The sequence below is a fragment of the Chlorocebus sabaeus genome, chromosome 10, assembly GCF_047675955.1.
Source record: "Chlorocebus sabaeus isolate Y175 chromosome 10, mChlSab1.0.hap1, whole genome shotgun sequence".
In the NCBI taxonomy this organism is placed as follows: Eukaryota; Metazoa; Chordata; class Mammalia; order Primates; family Cercopithecidae; genus Chlorocebus; species Chlorocebus sabaeus.
The window spans coordinates 84,442,373-84,467,093 of record NC_132913.1 but is presented as its reverse complement, the minus strand read 5'-3'; the positions used below and the strand labels follow the sequence as shown (position 1 = coordinate 84,467,093).

At 39.4% G+C, this 24,721-nt stretch overlaps 1 protein-coding gene across 6 annotated transcripts in view; it reads left to right on the top strand.

Annotated features, from left to right (window-relative positions):
- Positions 1 to 24,721, top strand: part of ANKRD44 (ankyrin repeat domain 44) — a 316,236-nt gene that overhangs the window by 55,950 nt on the left and 235,565 nt on the right. The window lies entirely within an intron of this gene.

The window sequence follows — 24,721 nt, the reverse complement described above, 5'->3', positions numbered from 1 at the left end:
TTGATTCTGGAGTTGTCAGTGGTCAATAAATAGAGTTTACTTCATGATGTTGACTCTAGGAATGGAGCCAAAACACTACAACCTCATTTATAACTTCCCTACCTCTGTGGGGAATCATATTAATAAGTAATTTTAGGGTCTGGGTTCTAAGATAATTTTATTAAAATAAAAAAATGTCTCCTGTTTCTCTACAAGAAGATACTGCCAGAAAGCTGTGCCATTTATTCTTTCTGGCTACTTCCTGTCTGGGTTTTGTTTATTGCTCTCTGCCCAGAGTGCTCTATCAGAGGGAACTACCGTATGGCTAGGAAGATTTGTTTGTATAACAGTGTGCGAATATTTTGTCCTGGCTGGTAGGAAGTAAGCTGTTTCTGATAGATTCTTGTTGTAAAGCCTAGCACATATCATACATTATAGATTTTTAGTTGTGATTTCTAGTTGCATGTGAATTTGATTTTGCCCTCGGTTTTTCTCTTATCCCATCACACAGAAGAGATGATTTCGAGGTGTGAGTTTTTTTCAGATCCTGTCTTCTTCATAAGGACGAACTAGACTTGCAGCCTGTCTCTTCTGGCCATCACTGGAGTTAGCAGGCCCTGTCTCTTGTTTGATTTGAGGCAAATGTTCTTGTTGTCTTAGCAGTATAACGTCTCAAGCGTGGTTCTGATTTTTTGTTTAGCAACGAAAAGTCTCAGATTCTCTAGGGTCCCTTGTTATCATTCCTCCTTAAACACTTTTCAGAAGGCTCGGCAGTAATAACAGCTACTATGGAAGAAGACAGGGTGTGTACAGTCATCAAAGCTTTATCTTTGGCATACAGAGTTATGTTTTTAGAAAAGACAACAATTAGAAAAGAAACATTTTTTTTTTTAAAGAAAAGATTGTCTATATTTTTTCCTTCTTTTTTTTGGTTGGCAAAAAAGCATTTGATGAGCTTCCCTTTAAAAAACTGTCTGGTTCGGGTCTCTGTTTCTAGGAAAAGTAGTCTTACCGTTTTTCAGGTGAGGCCACCGATGAGTGATTTTGCTCAAGGTCATATAACATAGTATGGCCTATGTTCTTTATTGGACCACATTCTTTTCCTTCTTTCTTTTTTTTTTTTTTCACCCTCAAATTACATGCGCACTCATGGGAATCCCACACAAACGTGAAACTCCTGGACCACGTTCTTTTCAGTGAGTTATAGCAAGTGACTCTATTTATAGATGACCAAAAGGTGGTTGTATGCCCCAGGAGATACATTAGCATTTTAGATAAAGTAAGAGCCTAGAGAAGGCAGACTCCCTCTATGGCAGTCCTTCCTGCTGGGGCCTGGTCTTATTCATCATGGTGTCTCTAGTGCCGAGCTCAGTGCACCTGGCACATTGGAGTCTGCGGCATATGCTTGTTGGCTGTTGAATTAGTGACTATGACACTGTTGTGTTGGAAGATGACAGTTTAACAAAAAAGAGAAAAGATTTGAAAGTGAAATTTTCTCAGGCAGCCTAAGGAGGGTTGGATCAGCTTAGATGCAGAAGGGAAAGAGATTATCTGCAGGAGTCTGGGAAATCATGGTGGGTTAGACAGGAGGAACCAAGATCCAGGGAATTTAACAAGGACCTGTCTCAAAACTGGATTTTTAACTCCCATATCTTCCAAGTACCTTTGTTTTTGTTTCTTAGGTTTATGAAGTTATTTTTAAAGTTGAATCTGTTGCTGTGTTGTGTTCTTAGTGTGTAGCTCTGGGAGGGGGACACAGTTGGGTATATGTGAGCAGGAGCTGCTCAGGGGAGGCCTCTGGTAGGAGCTGGAAACTTTTGGCAATATCTTTCTGTCCAGGCTGCAACGTTTGGTAGTTGGTTGAGACCTGAATAATGGAAACCCTGGCTTCTTAGTTTTAGTGTGTTGGAAGTGCTTCAGAACTCCCAAAGCACTTCACGAATATCTACTCAGAGCAAGCATTACATTTCTATCCTACAGAAAGAGATACTGAAACAAAACAAGAAGATATATTTTGAAACACCATTTAGAAGAAAATGAAGCAATCACTAATTATCAGGGAAATGCCAGTCAAAACCATTACAAATGAGATACCACTTCATACTCATCAGGGTGACTATCCAAAAACCAGAAACAGCAAGTGTTGGTGAGGATGTGCAGAAATTGAAGACCTTGTGCTTTGCTGTTGGGAATGTAAAATGGTGCAGCTGCCATGAAAACCTGTATGGTGGTTTCTCAAAAAGTTATATATAGAATTACCATTTGATCTAGCAATCCTGCTTCTGGATATATATCCAAAAGAATTGAAAGCAGAGAGGTGAACAGATATTAGTACATTCATGTTCATAGCAGCATTATCCAAAATAACCAAAAGATGGAAACAACTCAAATGTCTGATGACAGATGAATTGATAAACAAAATGTGACAGATGAATTGATAAACAAAACAAAATATATAAATATAAATATTATTCAGCCTTAAAAAGGAAGGAAATTCTGGCCAAGTACAGAATTCCCAAAGTAATCCTAGCACTTTGGGAGGCCAAGGTGGGTGGATCACTTGAGGTCAGGAGTTTGAGACCAGCCTGGCCAACATGGTGAAACCCGTCTCTACTAAAAATACAAAAAAAAAAAAAAAAAAAAAAAAAAAAATTAGCCAAGTGTGGTGGCACATGCCTGTAATCACAGCTACTTGGGAGGCTGAGGCAGGAGAATTGCTTGAACCTGGGGCAGTGGTTGCAGGGAGCCAAGATTGCACCACTGTACTCTAGCCTGGGTGACAGGGCAAGACTCCATCTCAAAAATAAATCAATGAATAAATAATAAATGAAAATAAAAATGAAGGAAATTCTGACACATGCTACAACATAGCTGAACTTGAAGATATTATGCTAAGTGAAATAAGCCAGATGCAAGAACAACTATTGTATGATTTTCATTTATATAAGGTACGTAGAGCAGTAAAATTCAGAGAGACAGAAAGTGGAATAGTGGTTACCAGGGATAAGGGGAGCAGGCAATGGCAATTTAATGTTTAATTGGCGCTGAGTTTCAGTATGGGATGGGGAAAAGTTTCTGGAGATGAATGATGGTATGGTTGTATAATAATGTGAATGTACTTAATCCCAGTGAACTGTACGCTTAAAGATGGTTAAAATGGTAAATTAAAAAAATTTAATTTTTGTGGGTACACAGTAGGTGTATATTTTTGTGGGGTACATGAAATGTTTTGATGCATGCATGCAATGTGAAATAAGTACATCATGGAGAATGGGGTATCCATCCCCTCAAGCATTTACCTTTTGTGTTACAAACAATCCAATTATACTCTTTTAGTTATCAAATGGTAAATTTTATGTATCCTTTACACAATAAAAAATATGTGCAAAAATATTGAATTGTTTTAAGATATTAAGTAAAAGAAAAAGGAATTGAAGAAAGTCATGATTGTTTTTTTCCCAAAGTTTTATAATAATCACTAAAAAGCTGACTGTTACTGTCTGTTGATTCTTTTAATCAAGTAAAAAAAAAAACTTCTGTTTTTCTGTGTGCTTTTAATTTGTTTTTTTAAAAAACCTCTTAAAAACTATTGTCATACCAAACAGAACTGGTAAGTATTTAGCTTTCACAGGTGGGTGTACATGGTACTCACATTTGTCCAGCTCACCTCCTTTGCAAAATGATCTGAAAGAGATCTTATCACCTTGACTATAAAGAAATCCCACACAGTGATAGCTGCCACCTCCAAGAGAGTCCTGGAATCTGCTTAAGCTCAGGCAACTGAAATGTTAAACACTAAACCTGTGCAAGGAGAGCTCTTGCTTCTTGGGGACTGGATTGGTGTTTTCACCTATTCTTCCATTGTTTTTGAAGATGAGCTGCTTTTAGAGGTTTGGAGACATCAACTGACTTCTCTCTTTTCTGTACCTCCTGAGGCACCCAAAGCATGAATACAGTTTTTTCTCCTTCCTCTCTCTTTATATACTTGGTCTTTGATCTGTGATCTATGAGAAGGCTGAAGCCCCCTTACAGGACAGTTTATGATTTACTGGGAGTACATGGAAGTCCTGGACTAGGGTGATGTGGCTGCCTCAAATTGCATAGGAGTGATTAGCTTAGGATATGAGCTTCTCGACTTGTTTATACACAGGGCCTTACATCCTCTTCTTTTTTTGTGCCGTTTTCTGAAACACCAAGGCCTTTGTTTTAAATCTATTCTAAGGGGGATTAATGTATTTGTATATACATGAAACCTTCTTGGGAAAGAATCTTAGATGTGTATTTTTTAAAAACTCGAGCCTGAAAAGTAGATGTTTAACTTCAGGTTCATGACATATTTTTTTTTTTTTCCTGTACATCTGTCTCAATTTGATTTATTTCCTGGTATAATGACAAATGCACTTTGGTTTTGTTACTTTGATGTGGATAACTTGTGTTCAAGTTGTCTTTTGTCTCTGCTGTGCTTACGTTTACTTTTTATAAAGCTGTTGGTATATGGAGAACATCTAAATGTTGGAGCATTAAAGTTGAAAGGTCTTTCAAAGACACATAGTCAGAAACACATCATAGAACAGCAGGAATCTTTTGTACTCATGCTCCTGACAGTTAGGGATCTAGTCTTAACTGTTGTCAAGTTTAGACACCTAGTGATTTAGAAACGAGCCTGGTCCACTGTTGGACAGTCACTAGAAACTAGTTCATTATCTGAAATCTTTCCCTTTTTAATTCCTTAGGTCTTAGTTTTCTGCCATCTAGAGCATTAAATGAAAATGGTAAAATCCAATGATACTTTATCTAAGCTTTGAAAACAGACTCAAATTACAGATCATTCACACATTTTCTCACAAACTACATAAACAAAAAACAGCCCCCGTTAAGAAAGTATAAATTCAGAGTATCTTAAGAATCCCCTCCAAACAATTTTCTAAAGTTAGGCCAGATAGATTAAGATTCCTTATTCTTAAACTGTACCCAGACATTACGCTTTTCAAAGGCCCCTGCAATGTACAGCACAGATGCATGATTAAACATTTCTTTATTTGGTGAACGTCTTACATGAAGCGCAGGGTCCTTCCTGCTCTGGCTTTCATTATCTGACTCCAGGAGCGTCGTTGCCTTTGTCAGGGCTCCAGCCCTACTGGCTCTGGCTGGCTTTTCCTGGCCGTTGTGTAGCTGCCTTCGATGGGGCAGCCTGGCTGGGGAAACCCAGGGGGTCGCCTCTTACCACACAGTCGGGGGTGGCAACAGCAAAGCATGTAACAGCCTGGAAAAAAGGAAGTTCACCATCAGGGTTGTAGTTCTTCTTTTTGTTTTGGGCCCGTAACTTACAATTTAGATTCTCAATTCCAAAACTATGACATTTAATGCAAGTCATGTTACGTTTATTCCTTCTTGCTAGACAAGAAGGGATACCTAGCTTATATCCAAATAGGAGCTTGCATGGTTGTTAATTTGGTTTTTCTTTCAGAGTTGGGGTATGCCCGCAGCAAGTGATTTACCTCTTGCTGAATAAGGCCCCAGGCTGCTCTATTGTGCCTGCCTTTTTCATCACTTAGCTTGTGTTTCTCACACGAGTGTTCTGTGTATGCTGAGGTGACTACTCAGGGAGCTCAACTTCCAAATGGATGGAGCCCAGCTCCAGGAAGGGCCACCCCACAGACAGGACTATGCGAGGAACAGGCAGCATTCCCATCCTACCTCTAGTGTCTGCTTCTCTGTGAGCGTCGTCTTCATTCCTTCCTTTTCTAAAGACCACCTTTCAGACTTCTTGGACCACAGTCGTACAACATATGGTTACAGGTTCAGCCAAAGAGAGACTGACACTCACTCTTCATCTCCTTCTCACATTCTCTGGACAGGGAATCTCCTTGGCTGCCCTGAGCGGAGTACTTCTCTGGTTCAGTTAACTATTGCCTTGGGCCTCAGGGCAGCACCTTGGACAAATAGCTCTTAGGAACTTGTTTTGTAGACGTATTTCCTGGATGGAAGGGGAGCATTTTGGAAAAGGCAGGCAATCTGGTAGGTGTGCACCTTGCTGGGGACGTGATGAAGTTCCACAGTACAACTAGTACATACTCCTAGAGTATCAGTGTCCCCCCTAGTTTTAGAAGAAGCATGATTTTGATATTAAAGCAAATATATGTGTATATATATGTGTGTGTGTGTATATGTATGTATGTGTGTCTATACACATATACACACACACTAAGGTGGAACATTTGCAAGAATTTTAAAGATAACCATGAGGGAGAATAATTAATTTTGTATTTAAGAGATGCTCCTCTGCTGTTAGGACACTTTGGTAGGATAGTTCAAAAAGTACTGACATTTCTGGCCAATTACAGGCTGGAGTTGGAAGTTTTTTTTGTGTGTGTTTTTTAAGACAGAGCCTCGCTCTATCGCCCAGGCTGGAGCACAGTGGCGCATTCTCGACTCCCTGCAGCCTCTGTTTCCCGGGTTCTCCTACCTCAGCCTCCCAAGTAGCTGGGATTACAGGCACCCACCACCATGCCCGGCTAATTTTCATATTTTTAGTAGAGATGGGGTTTCGCCATGTTGGCCAGGCTGGTCTCAAACTCCTGACCTCAGGTGATCTGCCCGCCTTGGCCTCCCAAAGTGCTGGGATTACAGGCATGAGCCACCACGCCTGGCCTTGGAGTTGGAAGTTTAACATGAAACCATGTGGAGTTATTGAGTACTTTTGCTTGTTTTAGTTAAGTGAGGCCAGAAGATTCGCTGCCTGTGTGTTACAGAATTGTGTACAAAATACTCCCATTTTGGGTGGCTGGGCTAAGAAACGTTAGTGTACTCTTTCAAGAACCCTGTGCAGATTGTGAGTGTGTTTCTGGAATGAGGCAGAATAATGAGATTTAGCCAGTGTTGGAGACATCAGTGGGCTTGTAAATAGTTAACTCTTTCACTTGCAGCCCACATAGACTTGCCTGTCTGTGTCTCCTCATAGCCCACTTCGCATAGTGTGACTTTCTTTTTCTGGGCCACAGCAAGAAGACAAAACTAACCACAGTGCTTTCTCTTTACCTAGGCGAGATTCCAGCAGAAGTACTTTTCTGTGATTTAAACACCTACATGGGAATATCTTGGAGAGTTAGGAAAGAATTGACTTATGGAGACGTCTGCATTAATATCTTTCTGGTCTCAAGTTCTTCCAGGTTTCTTTTTATATGTATATTCCATATATATGGAATAAATATATATAGTATAATTCATATTAATAGAATAATGCAGAAATCAACATTATTGAAGACATTATTAAACCACCTACTATTTTTATTGACATGTGGAATATGTATGTGTGTGTGTGTGTAGATAATATATAGCAGAAGAATAATGTGGATATTGACATTATTGAATACATTAATAAACTATCCACTATGTTTACTGATATCCTAGAATAAGATTCTAATAATCTTAATAACTGAGATAATGTCAGTCTCCTGACAGTGAGGAAAATTCAAAAGCCATCAGTAGATAAATTGGGAATGCCACCAGGTTTTTTTAATGTTCCCCTTTTAATTTTCCCTGAAATATAAATATCATTTACTCAAGACATTAAAGAAAAGCTTGAAAAAATAAAATTACTCATGGTTGTACTATCCTTATACAGGGGCTATTTTTTGACTTTTATTTTTCTAAATAAACAAAACCACTATCACAACAACAAAATCTTTGTAATAGGACTAAGAATTCCTGAATACTTCAGGGAATATCCTGAGGATAAATTAGACTTATGAGTATTGATACTGGCTGCCACATGATCTGTGCCTATGGCCAGCTTACAGAGAGCTTTTAAAGCAGTCAGGTACTATAAAAAGTCAAAAACATTTGTTTCTGGCCTCTACTCTTTCTTAGGTAAAGGATTAATTAAGGGTGTAAATTATCTTTCAAAAACTCTTTTCAAAGCAGTGCAGGAGTAAATACAGGTCTTTTGCCTAGCAGCATTTAAAAATCGATATAAATATTCGTCTTATGGTTCTTAAAAGATTTAGTTTTAAAAGAGAATTTTGCAGCTAAAATATTTGAAAACTTGGGGAATATTTAAAAAATATAGTGGCTCATGCCTGGCTGAGGCGGGTGGATCACAAGGTCAGGAGATCGAGACCATCCTGGCTAACACGGTGAAACCCTGTCTTTACTAAAAATACAAAAAATGAGCCGAGATCGTGCCACTGCACTGCAGCCTGAGCGACAGAGTGAGACTCCAACTCCGTTTAATATACATACACATTCAGGATGCAACCCTAAGGATTTTGATTTGTTAGACTTGGGGCGGGGCGGGGGACCAGGAATCTGTATTTTAAGTCTCTCTTAGGGATTCTGGTTTGGGAAAAAATATTTAGGTAACAGAAACAGGTAACAGGCAGAGTGGTAGAGTCCAAAAGTGTGTGTATACCAGGCCTGTTCTTTTTTTTGCTGAAAGATTAAATAGTTTTAGTGTATGTGTTATTTTGAGGAGTTTTTTCCTATTTAAGCAAAACAAAATCTGAAGATACTGCTTTATTCCACCTCTGATTTCATACTTAGCAATTTCAGGATAAAGACACAAAAGATATTTTATCATGGCTATTATTCCCATACTGAAAGAATAATCCTTTATTTGGAGAGTGTAGTTGATTATGAAAACAAGGACTGATGCATAAATGTTAATATTACTCTTAGAATTTTCAAATATAGCAGCCCTAGTATGTCTTTTGAAGAAAAAAACTAAGCAGTGGAAACATTCTTTTTCATATTTTTATAGCTAAGATTGACATTTATGCCTCAGTTGTTGAAATTTAGGAGGTTGAGGAAACAAGCTGGAATTTGGGTCCGCCCAAGTGTAAGTCTAGACGAACCAGTCATTCAGTCTGCATTCAGTTTGCAGAAATAAAATTAAGCCAACTTTGTTTTGAAATATGTGAATCACAACAGCACCAAGATCCAGAAAGATTAATGGGCAAAGAGTAAGAACAGATTTTTCACAGGAGGAAGTGCTTGTAAGCACGCCTATATAAAATACTCCACTCCAAATCAAAGAAATGGAAGGAAAAAAATGGCTATTAAACTAATATAAATATAAATAAAACAAAGCTGATGTGATCTCAGAAAATGAGTATATTCTTACATTTCTGGCAGCAATGTTTATTAGTTCAGTTCTTTTGGAGAATGCATTGGCAGTGGATGTAAAAAGTCACACAATTGTCCAGACTCTTTGACCTAGTAACCCACTCCCTGGAATTTATTCTAAAGGAAAAAAAGGCTGTAAGAACAAAGATATTTATTGTGCTGTTATTTCTGATGGTGACAAATGAGAAGGAATTTGGATGGACAACAACAGACAAATAAAATATGAAATGTTTTTAAGCTACTCAAAAACATATTCAGGAAGACAATGTAAACAAAGAAAAAGGTTTAGAAAAAAGCATAGTAAAATGTAAATACGTGTATTGTAATAAAATATATACAAGATCTATCAAGAAGTAAACATCTTTGTTATGGTTTTAGCAATATATGTGAATTTAAAAACATTTAAAAATATATTGGTAATAAATAAAATACATTTTAAAAGAAAAATTATAAAGCTTGTTAACCACAAGAATTTTTCTTCTCTCATAGCATAATGCAGTGAAGATGGGTGAAGTGAGATGTGTTTCATCTGAAATTTGAAAGGCTTTACAGCTCTTCTCCTTTAACTAACTTGCCACCCAAAATGAATTCTGTAGCCTTGTCAGTTGTCTTTTCTGCTTCTACATTTTTGCAGTTACCCACGTAAAGTCTTAGCTGGCTCTGGGGTCAGACTGTCTGGATTTAAATCCTGTTTCTACCACTTGTCTGGGTGCAGACCTTGGAAAAACTGTATCACTACTCTGTGCCTCAGTTTCCTCGTCTGAGAAATAGAGATAATAATGGCCTCTAGCTAGTGAGAATTAAATGAGAGAATGCACGTAAGGTATATAGTAAGGTGTCTAGTACTAGATATGCTCAACAATATAAGCTACTATTCTTTACCTACATTTGGGAGGCACTCTTGACTGCCCATCACACTTTCTTCCTTGCTAAGAGACCACAGCTTTATTCGGGCATTCAGCTGCAGTGTGCCCAGCCTCAGGGGATGAATGAATGAAGGCTTCTCTGCTAGTGGCAGTCCTGTTCCCATTTGCCACAAATTGGCTGGAAGTGAGCATGTGAGTTTGTTCTGGTCTGTGAGACTTCATGGAAGTCAACTGGGGTCTTCTGGGAAAGATATTCCTCCCTTATAAGAAACAGGTGCAGGGAGATATGTACCCATCACCTCTCCCTGGCCCCAGCTCTCCTGCTTTGGACGTCCTTGTGTGATGATGTGTTGTTCCTGCGGCTCTCTTGGAATCACAAGGTGATGGTTGCCAACAACCAAGGCTGGCAGAGTGAGGAGATGGTCAGAGCCTGAACCTACGATGACATCACCGAGCCACTGAACTACCTGGTCACTGACCTACTAAGCCTAGGACCACCTACCTCTAGAGATTTCATTAAGAGAGATAGATCAATGTCCAAATTGCTTAAGCAAATTTTAGTTGGCTATTCTGTGCAGTTGAAAATACCCTGCCTGATAAGACTGTCATTGTCTAATGCAATTTTAAAATTATGCCACCACAAAGAATTTCATGAGTAGATTATGATTTCTGGAATAAGTCGCCACTCTTCTATTAGTCTTTCACTTTCCATGTTAAGATTTTCATTACGCTTTTAAATTTTAATCTTAATAACTGTCTTGTATATTTTAAACCTAGAAACTTCTTTGAAAACTACTTTGATAATGAAAGTAAAATGTAGATGAACTTTTTTGCTTTAATTATCAACATGATAAATATTCTCAAAATAAATGCTGTACTGAAAGACATTTTGGTGAGAGTGAATGTAAACCTATAACTCTACATTGACGATCCTCCTGCAGCTGTGATAGGATTATGGCTTAAATATTTTGAATTTCTGTTTAAAAATAAACTTTAGTGCAGCTGATGAGGAGATTATGTGTTTTATTGAGTATGTTTGCTGAAATTACATCTCTAAAATAAATAGGATGTTGTGTATTTTCTTGTCTGTGTTACAAAAACTTTTTGCTCCCCAGTGTACTGTTTGAATAAAAGTATGTTGGTGGCCACCACATTCTCCCACATGTAGAGCAAACTTGGGAAACTCTTCCTCTTTAGTAATACCAATCGTGCCCTGTTTCAAGAAGGTTTAGTGACTTGATAAAAATTACTTGTCAAATGCGTTTTCTAGTGGGATTTTCTTTTTTTCCTTTTTAAAATTTCTTTTTTAATTTCTTTACTTTTTTTGAGACAAGGTCTCACTCTGTTGTCCAGGCTGGAGTGCAGTGGCACAATCATAGCTTGCTCTGGCCTGGATTTCCTGGGCTCAAGCGATCCTCCAGCCTTAGCCTCCTAAGTAGTTGGGTCTACAGGCGCACACCACCATGCTCAGCTAATTACTGTATTTTTTTTTGTAGAGATGGGGTCTCACTATGTTTCCCAGGCTGGTCACAAACTCCTCTTCCCACCTCAGCCTTCAAAGTGTGGGATTACAGGTATGAGCCACCGCACTCGGCCAGCTAGTGGGATTTTCATAACCAAGATCAGCTGTATACCACATTTTTCTTATATATTACAGAATTTTCAAGAGTCTTTCTTCATGCATAGCTAAAACTGTTAATTCTCCCTAAACAAAACTTTTACTCAATTCCAGCACCCCCACCATCATCACTTCCTGAAACACACATACTTCAGTATCTCCTGCCACATGGACACTGCATGCTACCCCTGCTTTGACTTCCTCCCCCTCCTCTCCCCAGAGAGCCTCCCATGTTTGCAGCAACGATTAGTTCCCACAGCAGTCCTCCACTGCAAGTTGGTCCCTGCATTAGACAGAGTTCTCCACAGATACAGAACCAATAGGACTATATCTATGTCTCTATGTCTTTCTCCTCTCTCTCTCTCTATATATATATATACACACACACACACGTATAATATATATAAATATATATTTAAATTATAAGGAATTGACTTACATGATCATGGAGGAATTATAAGGAATGAATATATATATATATATATATATATATATATATATATATGTATATATACACATTTTAAATTATAAGGAACTGGCTCACATGATCATGGAGGCCAGGAAATCTCAAGTCTGTAGCGTGGTCCAGCAGGCTGTAGTTCCCAGAGAGCTGATGATGCTGTTCCACTCCCAAGGCAGTCTGCTGGAGAAGTCCCTCTTGCTTGGGGTGGCCAGTCTTTTTTTATTCAGGCTTTTAACTGATTGGATAACTCTCACCGACCTTAAAAAGGGCAACCTGTTTCACCCAAAGTTCATTCATTTAAATTTAATCTTATCCAGAACTCCTCTCCAATTGGACACATAAAGCGAACCAGGTTAAAGATAATTGCGTTTTGCACTCTGTCCCTGCAGCAGCAGTGGGCAGGCAGCCAGGAGGGACAAGTGTAGATACGGCTACTTTTTTTTTTCTCTACCTCTGTGTTGCTTGGGTAGTTTTTTGGGGTGGAGGGTGGAGGTGGGAAGGGGAATGATGAGAAGGGAGACCCTGTCCCTAGTGATTAGTTGCTGCACATGCTTGTTGGAGTGTCTCTAAGTCCAACAGGGAGCCCTGTCCCCAGCCATTTCCCGCTTCACCTCAGGCTTTCCTCAGCCAGCCCAGTTTGGATGCTTGGTCTGAATTGAGCAGAACTTTCCTCTATCATGACGGAGGCTATATGTGTGGGGAAGAGACTGTTAGAAAGTGACCACTCTTCACAGCTGGGACCCTTGGGCCTGATTTGGAGAGAGCCTTGGGTTCTTGTCTTGCCTCCATTGTGTGGTTTTGGGTGTTCTCATCATCTTTAAACCTCCGTTTCCTCATCAGCCAAATGGGAATAATATGGCCTCAGTCCATTGCTATGGGGATTATGCAAGAGGTTTTGTGTGAATGATTTGTGTCCTCTCACGCATGATACGAATTAAGTTTGGGTTTTGATTTTATCCCACTTCTTGCCACTGGACAAAGCCTAATTTATACAGAAGAATTGGTTTTGCGCTCTAGGTACCCAGGACTTCTGTCAATGTGATTTCCCTATGATAGGGTTGCTAAATTTTCTTTCAGGGAACAAAAGGGTACATTGTAAGGAATCTGTTTCCTGGACCGGGGAGCCATATTTCAGCAACCTATGCCAAGCTACCCCACCCAATGTGACTTGTTACACATCTGGGATGCAGATCCGTTAGTGCTGCCTTGCTTGGAAGCCCTTGCTGACAGTGAGCAGATGAATAATTAACCTAATAAGTTCTCGTGCGATCTCTTTGCTGCCTGGTGTCATGTTCAGAGATTAGACTTCCTGGGCAGAAGCTGAAACAATTTTTTTCTGTGACATTGAAAATAAGGACCATGCTTGAATGAAATAAAAACTGACTGTTCATTCATTAGCTTGGACATTCATTCAGTCAACCCATATTAACCACACGGACTGCACTGTGAACAGCATCACCCTAGGTAGTAAGGAAGGAACTAAGGGAAAGAAAGAGAAACAAGACTGGAAAGATACAGAGATACCTGGTTGCCAGGCTGGAGTGTTTGGATTTTATTTTGTTGACATTAGAACATGGGGAGTATGAGTATTGGGCTTGAAGTTGGGTCACCTGGGTTCCAATTCTGGCTCTGCAGCTTCCTAGCTGTGTAATCTTGGGTAAGTTGCCAACCATGCTGTACCTCAGTTTCCTCATCTCTAAAATGGGAAGAACAATAACATTGTACATATCTCATAGTGTTATAGTGAGGATGAAATGAGGGAATGCATGAACGTCACTCTGAGTAGTGACTGATCCTGGGGAATTACTGTAGGTGTTTCGAGTGTAGAAAATGTGTGTCAGGAAGATAAATCCAGCAGCAACACAGGGTAAGGCGGCTACAACGGGAAAAGATTGCAGAGGGGGTTGGGAAGACTGTTGCAGTATAAGCGAGATGGTTGGCAGCATCAGGGACCTGGGAATTCAAGGTCCCATTGTAGGGATGGCTGGGCAGAATGATTCATGAATCCAGGGGTTATGGGGCTGGGTGAGGTGGCTCATGCCTGTAATCCCAGTGCTTTGGGAGGCTGAGGCAGGATGATTTGCTTGAGGTCAGGAGTTCAAGACCAGCCTGGGCAACATAATGAAACCCCATCTCTTAAAAAAAAAAAAAAAGCTAGTTGTGGTGGTGCATACTTGTGGTCCTAGCTACATTGGAGTCTGAGGCGGGAGTATTGCTTGCGCCCAGGAATTCCAGGCTTTGGTGAGCTATGTTAGTGCCATTGTACTCCAGCCTGGGTGATAGAGTGAGACCACTGCCTAAAAATAAAAATAAAAATAAAAATAAAAATCTAGGAGTTATGCAGGCAGGGCACAATCATTCATGGGATTATAGGAGGACTTTCCTCTCTCACCCCATGTCTTCCTTACATTTCATTCTTCAAAGCCTGGTCTTCATCAGGACTTATGTGGCCATGTTGTGCTCATGTCCCTGATGTTATTTTCTGGTCTGGGGACACAGCAGGTCATTCGGGACACAGCAATGGGATAGATTTCAAGCTATTTATTCACCCCTCCCTTTTCTTGTTTTCTGTTTTCTACTCTCAATTTGGTAAAAGGGGTTACATGATAGCTGAGAACTATGTTAGGGAATACATTTTATTTCTCTTCCTTCTTAGTTTTTGGAATGTTTCTGAAATAATTTAGGTGCAGCTTTTATTTGATCAGTCTTGATTCACTTTCCTGGCCTTCTAATTTTCCCTAAATGTGAGAGGTTTTAGAGTAATAGAGTAATACATACAGATAAGGAATGTGGCCTCATGGTAATTCTGTGGGATAGGCAGTTTGCACCACTGTTAGGAAAAATAACCCTACAAACAGCTTTGCTGTGAAGTTTCTCCCTTCCCCTTTAGGTGAGGAAAAACTATAGCAAATGGCCTTTTCATTATGTAAGGTAAATGAGTACCCTCAATTTTATCTGCTTTGTAAATCAAAATGTTCATATTTTTTCTTAAACTAAGTTGTGTATGTATACTGTTGTCCCTTGGTATCCATGGGGGATTGGTTCCAGGACTATTGTAGATATCCAAATCCAGGGATGTTTAAGTCCCTGATATAAAATGGTATACTATTTGCATATAATCTATGTATATTCTCCCATATACTGTAAATCATCTCTAGATTGCTTATAATACCTAATACAGTGTAAATGCTATGTAAATAGTTGTTATACTGTATCTTATTATTATTATTATTATTATTGAGATGGAGTCTTCCTCTGTCACCAGGCTAGAGTGCAGTGGTGCAATCTCAGCTCACTGCAATCTCTGCCTCCCAGGTTCAAGTGATTCTCCTCTCTCAGCCTCCCCAGAAGCTGGGATGACAGGACTGCGCCACCATTCCTGGCTACTTTTTGTATTTTTAGTAGAGATGGGTTTTACCATGTTGGCCAGGTTGGTCTCAAAATCCGGACCCACCTTGGCCTCCCAAAGTGCTGGATTTATAGGCATGAGCCACCATGCCTGGCCTTTATTACTGTATTTTTATTTTTTATTTTTTTCCCTAAATATTTTAGATTTGTGGTTGGTTGAATTAAACCAGTGGTAGGTGCAGAACCCATCATATGGAGGGCCAACTGTAAATTCAAAATTGGCTACCCACAGGGTCACCCACACACACACAAGCTTTTACCATGTGTGGAATATGATAGGTCATTTTGCTAGAACACGGAGATACATAGCTAAAGAGAAAATTAGCATAACTGCTAGAGATGTAGAGTCAGCTCTCTTTAAAAGATTGTCAAGCCACAGCCTGGCATTAGTTAGATTTGATAGGGTAGAAAGTGAATAGTGAGCTGTCTTTGTAAATGTTGTGATTTTTCCCATCTTCCATTTTTCTATCTCCCCAGCAATAGTTTCAACTGATAGATGAGTTCTGACACATGAGACACATGGTATTTTGTCTCAATTCTATCCCAACATATGATTGGTGACAATAAATGGACATGATATTAGCAAATAATATTAGGAACATTGTAAATGGATGTTTGGGTGATCATTCAGAAAGACAGGAAGGTAAACAAAAAATACTGCTGCTGCTTATATACTGACCAGTCTGGAAGCTGATGACACATTCTTCTTTGCTAAATTAATAAGAAGGTGGGAAGTGGCTTTCTTCTACTGCCATTGTATTCTGTGATGCACAAATTTAACTCAATTTTCCCATTACACTATAGGTTGTTGCTTAACAGAGTCTTGTCCAAGCATTTAAAAAAATTACTCTACCTTTTGTGTTGCTGCTGACATGAGCTATTAAGAAAGTTGAAACTTTAGTAGCAGCTGCTTCCTCTGCCAGTTATAGCCACCTAAGTTGGGTTGAATTTCTTTGTGCTTTGAGATGTGTCTCCCAGTTGTGAGGAGTATTTGGTTTTGATACTTTTGTTTTGGATGACAGCGATGAGTGTTCGCTAACTTTTATCCATATGTCATCTTATGTTTGCATTCCTGGGCAGAAGATTAATAGTTCAATGTCTATTCGTAATACTATTTGATTTCTTAACTCCCCTGATTTGAGCCCACACATATGTCCTATGTCCTTCCTTGCTATGGTTTGAATGTTTGAATGTTTGTGTCCCCACCAAAAGTCATATGTTGAAACTTAATCCCCAGTGTGATCATGTTAAGAGGTGGAGCCTTTGGGAGTGATTAGGTCAGGAAGGCTCAGGCCTCATGAATGGGATTAGTGCCCTTATGAAAGAGGCCCGGGGAGCTTGTTTGCCCTCTCTGCCACATGAGGACACAGCAAGAAGGTGCCATCCATGAGGAACAGGCGTTTGCCAGATATCAAATCTGCTGGCACCTTGCTCTTGGACTTGCTAGTCTCCAGAACTGTGAACAATAAATATCTGTTGTTTATAAGTTAAGCTTATATCCAGTCTAAGGTATTGTTTTATAGCAACCCAAGTGGACTAAGATAGTCCTCTGCAGATTTTCTGAGTTTTCAGTTATATTTTAATTATGTTAGTTTTAGGAAGGCCCAACTAACTTGAATTTATTAGCATGGATTCAGTTAACACATACACAATATAGAGTTCAGGCCCAAGTTTCTCTTTAAGACATGTTTTTTGGTCTTAAAGCTGTATTCCTGTGACATTGGATTCCTTGTTTCTTAGGTTCTTTAAGGGTTTTATTTATTTTATTTTTTTTTGAGTCTTTCTTCCTGCTGTTGGCTGGAATAGTGACTTCTTAAGACATTCAGCAGTATGAACTAGAAACATATTACATATGCAGTCACGATATGTGTATAGTAAATGCTTCAAAATGGTGGACTTTGTTTTTGTTTTGTTTTTATTTGATTCAGGGAAACTCCTCTAAAGAGTTTTTCTAATGTCATTCTGTGGATCTACTGCAATCATTAGAGCACTTGCTCAGTGAAATTGGAGGAAATCTCAACACCTTCTAGAAACTGAGTTCCAGCAGAGCTATAATTAGGCAGGGCAACAAAATTTTCCTAAGCTATTAAGTTCCTTGTCACAAAATGTGATCTCTTTATCCAGGTCTGGAAGCAAAGGAACTTATGCCTATTTGTGACCCTTACATCTGGTTATGGTTAGCCTAGCGGACTGACAGGTCTTACAGTTGAGCTTTTCCTGACATAATTCACCTGTTTCTCCCCTTTGGGCTGTAGAGAGATGACTCTGAGACCTTCTGGTCTCATCTTGAGTGTTGAGGCCCAGGTAAATAAAAGCATGTCCTTTGCCTCTCTTGATAAGTGAATCAAATCCCAACGCTCCTAGACTAGAGTGTCCTGTTAACCATTCTTGACCTCCCTCTCAGCTGGAAAGAAGGGGACCATTCCAGCATTGCCTAAGAATATGCCATAGGGAGAATAGCCTGGTAAGGTTAGAAGATGAGTCCTTTTGTTTATGGGGAACCTAGAGAGGTGGCCATACCGGTTTAATCTAGTCATTGTGGTTATAATTGGGGATAGAAATGTTTTAGCAAGAAAGTGGTTTGTAGGTTTGCTGAAGATGGACTTTGATGTCTGGCTCCTCCTGTCTCTTTTGAGAAACCTGGTATAACTGGAAATGTAGGGAGCCTTAGGATCAAGCGTATTGAAAATGGTTTTCCTTTGGCCAGAATTAAAATTTGATTTTACTTTTCTAGATTGTCCAAGTTGCTGTGATTATCAAACTGAAATGAAGTACCATTATATTATAAAATACCATTCTATTATAAAATACTTGCTCATAGATCTAACTTTAACTTTTCTGTACTGTTTATCAATTTGTAAGTAGTATTAAATTTGTTTAGATAATCAGCTACTAAAATAAACTAGTCATGAAGAAGGACCTGTTTTCATTGAATTTTTCAATAATAGTGCACTTCCTGGCACATAATAGGCATTCAATAAATTGATGAAATAATAAGTAATAGTTTAACAAGGATCTACTGATAAAGTTTTATTTACAATGTACCCTAGCAAGTTTTTATATATAGAGTATTTAAAAAAAGATAAATCAAGACATTAAACCTAAAGGGAGATTTTTTTTTTAAATGGTTAGGGAAGAAAAGCGCAGTAATATATATTTTTAAGGTTAATATTGCACAAGTATTTTTATTATGTTTGAAGGCTTTTGGCTTATTTATTAGCAGAGGAGGAACTCTTTAAAGAGTTTCTTTTCCTCTTTCAGGCCACCAGCACTATGTAGTGAATCATTGAAATAATTCTTCCTTTTTATTACTCATATTACTATCAAAACCTGGCACAATGGAGGCATATAATAAATCTTAAAGAACAATAAGTACCTCTACTTCTTATAAAAAAGAAAAATCTTACCTTCTGAAACTTCTTATTGTTAAAAATGTTAATATAGATTCAAATGTTATCTTTAAATTTTACATAACTTTTTCCAGATTGTAAAAGCAATACAAGTTCGTGATTGAAAACTTGGAAATAGAATATTAAAATTACCATAAACTTCTGGACCCGAGATAGTTGCTATTTAATTTTGATATATTTCTTACCAGACCAGCATTTTCCCATGTGTATTCTACAGAGTGCTTGTCTGATATAAGATGCTCTGGTGAACAAGAGTTCAAATAGAAAATCTACTTACTGTGCCCCTCTTGGAGACCCATAATGCATATTGGCAGTATTAAAGGCTCTGAGAAGGTCTGCAAGAAAGAAACCCTTTGCATTATTTAATTAGTGTTTCCTAAGCTTATTTGATGACTAAGTCCTCTGTGTATGTATGTGTGTGTAACATTTGTTAGCATCCTCATACTTTGACAAATTTAATTCCATTTTCCTTTTCTTCTTTTAAGATGTTAGCTTTTCTGAGAGTCTACTCTGATTATAGGACATTCCCCATTAATTTTTCAGGGCTGATCTCTTGGTAGGCCTCAGAAAAAGGATGCAGATCCAAAAAGAGAGAAGATGTGCCCTGGAAAGGAGGAATAGACTTAAAATGCATGATTATTATGGGCTGCATAACAAGATTTTGCATACCTCCAGTCCAAAAATCAAATTTATTCATGTTCAGTAAGATGCTTCTGAGTCTTTGCCAGCTGTGGATTATGCATGTGGAGAAAGCTGATGGAGAGGTCTTTGATCATAGGCTGGGTTGTTGTAGAACTTCCTGATTGCAAAGAGCAGACAATTACTTTTAAGAGAGGGTGTTGTGGGTGTGGGGGGTGGGGAGGTAGCTATTGAACTGTGAAATTTGGTTATTATCTAGTATACCATGTCCTTGGATCTGGCTTTCTGAGATAACTTTTGTCCACAGTAAAATCTTACATGTTGTTGTGGCTAATAATAAAAAAAAAACTTGCTTCAAGACTGCTGTGGAGACACTGAATCTAAACTGGGCACAAACATTGTCACCCACAGAGAGAGACTTGCTAGAAACAAGTGAGGAAGCATCTCTAGCAATTTTGTGGAGGTTTTCTTTAAGCTTCTAGCAACTGTTGCTAGTGTCACTAGATTGCCGTTTTTAGAACAGTTTTAGGGATTTCCATCTTTCTTCCTACCCAGCTCTTTCTCTTAATTTCTGAAATGCCAAGAGCTTAGTGGTAGAAGTCTGAACAATTTTTTGTCTTTTTTAAAATAAGGTCTTGACTTGGCTTGACTTACCTTTTTTTTTTTCGAAGTGGAGCCTCACTCTGTTGTCCAGACTGGAGTGCAGTGGTGCGATCTTGGCTCACTGCAACCCCTGCCTCCTGGGCTCAAGTGGTTCTCGTGCCTCAGCCTCCTGAGTAGCTGGGTTTACAGGCGTGCACCACCATGCCCAGCTCATTTTTGTATTTTCAGTAGAGACGGGGTATCACCATGTTGGCTAGGCTGGTCTCCAACTCCTGATCTCCGGTGATCCACCTGCCTCCGCCTCCCAAAGTGATAAGATTACAGGCGTGAGCCATCATGCCTGGCTTACCTCTTGAATATATATATTTCGATCTAGATTTTCTTCTATAAACAATAATTCAACTATTGTTATTTTAGGAAATGTAGAAATTATATGACCAAAAATGCGTGTATTATAAGGGAATATATTAGAGAGATTTGCAGAAAAATGCAAGGCCCTTCATCTCATTGAAAATCTACATTGAAACCATTTGAGAAGAAGCAGACTGGTTGCATTAGTTTTTATATAAGTGTTCACCTGGTCACATTTTTATGTTTTTCAGAGTATGAAATCCATTGAGATAGTGAAACTCCCAAAAACTAGTTACTAAAGCAAGAACGGTATGCAATAGAACTGGCAGGTATATAAAATGTGAAATGTTAAGTCTGCCTTTGGGACGGTGTGAATGCTGCAAAAATTTATCAAGATAGAAAATAAAAGTGAAACCAAGACAAGCTGCAGAACTCAGTGACAGTTGGTTATCTTGCATTGAGTAATCTGTGGAAGAAACTGCTGACTGTTCCCCAATATCATCTTTCTTTCTTTATAAGTTATTTATGTTTCTCCTGGATTAAAGACTTTTTTTTTTTGGCCAGGCACCGTGCCTCACACCTGCAATCCCAGCACTTTGGGAGGCCAGAGTGGGCAGATGGCCTGAGACCGGGAGTTCGAGACCATCCTGGGCAACATGGTAAAACCCCATGTCTACAAAAAATAAAATACTAGCTGGGCATGGTGGCTCAGGCCTGTAGTCCCAGCTACTTGGAAGGCTGAGGTTGGAAGATTGCTTGAGCCCGGGTGACCAAGGCTTCAGTGAGCCATGCTCTCTAGCCTGGGTGACTGAGACCAGTCTCAGTGCACCACTGTTCTCTAGCCTGGGTGACTGAGACCATGTCTCAAAGAAAAAAAGGACAATTTTTTCTAGCTTACCTTTTGGCCAGTTATGCCTTTGTGACTATATTCTGACAAGAGGATTTATGTGGAAATTTCAAAAAATGGGGATCATCGCCCTTGTTTATCCCGTTCTTTCTTCCTGATGCCTGGAATAGGGAGGGATCGCTGGACTTGAGCAGCCGTTGTGGATCATGAAGTAGAAGCAGATGCTGCAGAGACTGGAGCAGCAAGATAGATGGAACCTGGGCCAGCCGCAGTGGCTCACGCCTGTAATCCCAGCCGAGGGGTACAGGGCAGGCGGGCTGGGGCGAGCAGATCACCTGAGGTCAGGAGTTCAAGACCAGCCTGGCCAACATGGCGAAACCCCGTCTCTACTGAAAATACAAAAATTAGACAGGCGTGGTGGTACATGCCTGTAATCCCAGCTACTCGGGAGGCTGAGGCGGGAGAACTGCTTGAACTTGGGAGACTGAGGTTGCAGTGAGCTGAGATTGCGCCACTGCACTTCAGCCTGGGCGACAGAGTGAGACTCCATCTCAAAAATAAATTAAAAAAAATATATATATATAGAGAGATGGAACCTGGGTCCTTATCACCATCAAGCACCATAGCAATCCTGGGTAACTTCTATAGATCTTGTTTACAATGAGGGAGAAATATATGTATCTTCCTTGTTTAAGCCACTGTTATTTTGGGTTTTCTGTAACATGCTGCTGAACCTAATCCTTCTATGGTATCATGCTACCCATAGGCTAAACTGATTTTTTGTCAAGGTTGTCATCATAGCACAGATCAAGATAAAACCAGATTCACCTGAGAACAATCAATTTACTAGTGCTGATAGTATGTAGAGCCAGTTGACTAGGCAATGTTCAGAACAGACTTTTTATTAAATATCTTCCTCACTGTGCCTTTATTTGGCCTGACCATTTTTTTACGGTAGAGTGTCAGGATGTGATATGGTTTGTTTATTCATTCAGCAAATGCATTGAGTGCCTACTATAGGCCAGCCATTGTGTTAGGCTCGGGGAATCCAGCATGAGCCAAACAGGCATAGTCTCTGTCTTGATACAGCTTACAGTTTTGTGTAGAAGATGGATATTAATGAAAGGCCCACACAGTTCTATAATGGCTGTACAAACTGTGACATGAGCACAGGAAGCTACCAGAACATATACAACAGAAGAATCTCATTTAGACTTGGGGGAGGAGGGCTAGTCAGGAAAGCTGTCTTGCACAAGTAGCTTTTGAATTGAGATGTGAAAGGTGAATTGGATTTAATCAGGTGGGAGTGGGTAGGATGTTCTGGACAGAGGGGATTGTCTGGACCGAAGTTCTGAGAAGGGAGGGGCTGCAGCATTTTCAGGAGTGGAAGGGCATCCTGAAGTTGCACTGGTGCACTACATGCAAAGGAAAGTCGTGGAAATAACCAAACTGACTTGTCAAGGATGTCACTTTTGTAAGGCGTGAATCTTTCCCTTTCATGACAAAATTATTTTAGAGGAGCTGATTTCATTCTAAATCTATCACAAAATAAATAAAACAATCAGACCTTTTGTATTTTAGGGAGTGATGCTCTGGGACATGTAATTAGGTGCCAGTTTTCTGTGCACGATTCTCTTTTGTAGTGATTTGCATGTTGTATATTAGCTGTCATTTAGACGTTTGTGGGGTGGACAGTGGGTGTGAATGGAGCCGGCATTACAGACATCACACCCTCCGAATCTTCTAGTGAAAATGTTAATGGCATGAAATATTTTTAATGAGCACATGTTCCCTTGAGCAGAGTCCAATCCCACAGAAGGAGTTGAGCAGTGTAGCTTTAAAGCAAGTGAGTTAGTGAGTTTTATTTCTTGAGAAAAGTATTGCTGAAGTAGTATCTTTTAAGTTAATGCTACTGAAAGTAAAAACAGCAGAGGCAGGAAAATATTTGTTTTCCAAACATGTTTTATTTATAGATTGGTGAGTTCTTAGAAAAGATGATTTAATAATTGATTCATCTTTGTTTTGAACAAATATAGTATTTTGTGGCTTTCTTTTAATTATAGTAACTAGTACTGAAACGTTCAAGGGTACAGTACTCTATAGAACAAAGATCTATTCTTAAGGGAAAGAAATAATACAGTCAGCTATTATACAAGATCCACAATTGACAGCAAAGGACTTAAAGGAGTCGAGTTTGCTCTAAAAACGAGTCTATGCTGCCTCTCATCATCTCCGTTCTACACCATTGCCATCTCTCCCCGCTGCCAGGGCATCAAAGAACACTTTGTTCCTCCTATTTTCTTGACTTCTAGTGAGAGACAAACCTCAGTGTCTTGCTTCTCTGCATTTTTCCTCTAATATTTCTGGAGGCAGATATGCCTTTGCCACTTCTGTAGGAGTAAGCTAAAAACGGTAGCCTTCAGACCTTCTCCCTCACTGTGTGCTCTCATACAAACTCAGGACTGAAGCGGCATGGGATTCTCTTCTTCTCAGTAGCTACTGTCAAATTTCTCTTTATTTTTCTCCTATCCTTCCTTCCTTTCTTGTATTCTTTTTTTTTGTTGTTGTTGCAGGGAGAGATGAGTAGTTTTGGGCTTAGATTGAGACTATTTTTGCATTAAATGGAAAAACAAAATGGAAACTAGCTCTATAATGGGCATCTATAGGCAACACTCCAGCCATAGAATTAGAAGAAACTAGTAGGCAACTAGTAGGCCCTGTAGACCAGAGCAGGCTTCAACATTATAGGAGTAAGTTAAAACAAGAAATCTTTCATAACATCCTCTTTTTTATTGGCCTACAGAAATACACTGTGCATATGTTCTCCTGCTGCTCCTTTTTTAAAATGAGTCCAGGCTCTACCATTTGCTAGTTGGGGTTCAGGACACCTGCGAGTGGCAGCCTCAGTTTGAGTGGGTGGTTCAGATACTTGTGGATGATTTTGAGGCAGGTTGTGTCCTCTTTATCTAGCTTCTAGAAGCTAGGGCACAGTAGGGGCTTAGTGATGGTTTTTGACTGTGTTTTACACACAGTCAGTCTTCAGGAGAGAAGTGCTTTCAACTGAAATTCTGATCCCTCTGAGAAGGCTTTGAAGAGAAGTCCCTTGTAGCCTGTTTGGCCTGCAAAAGGAGTGGGGTTGAGGGATCCTGGGCATTTGTTGAATCTTTATGTGGCATTTATCCGGTTTTCATCTCTTGGAGCACGATTTCCTCTGGTCCTATTCCCATCAAGTGTGCAATTATGCTTAGATTCATTTGTCCAGGTGTCTCTCAAAGTCAGAATTTACTATTTTATGACTACATAACAAATAGCACTCATCAACTCATTCTGCACTTTAAGCCCTCACCACAATGCTGAGGGCCCTAATCACAATGACTTGTTTGCTATTACTTCCCTGAATTTACTGCTACTGAG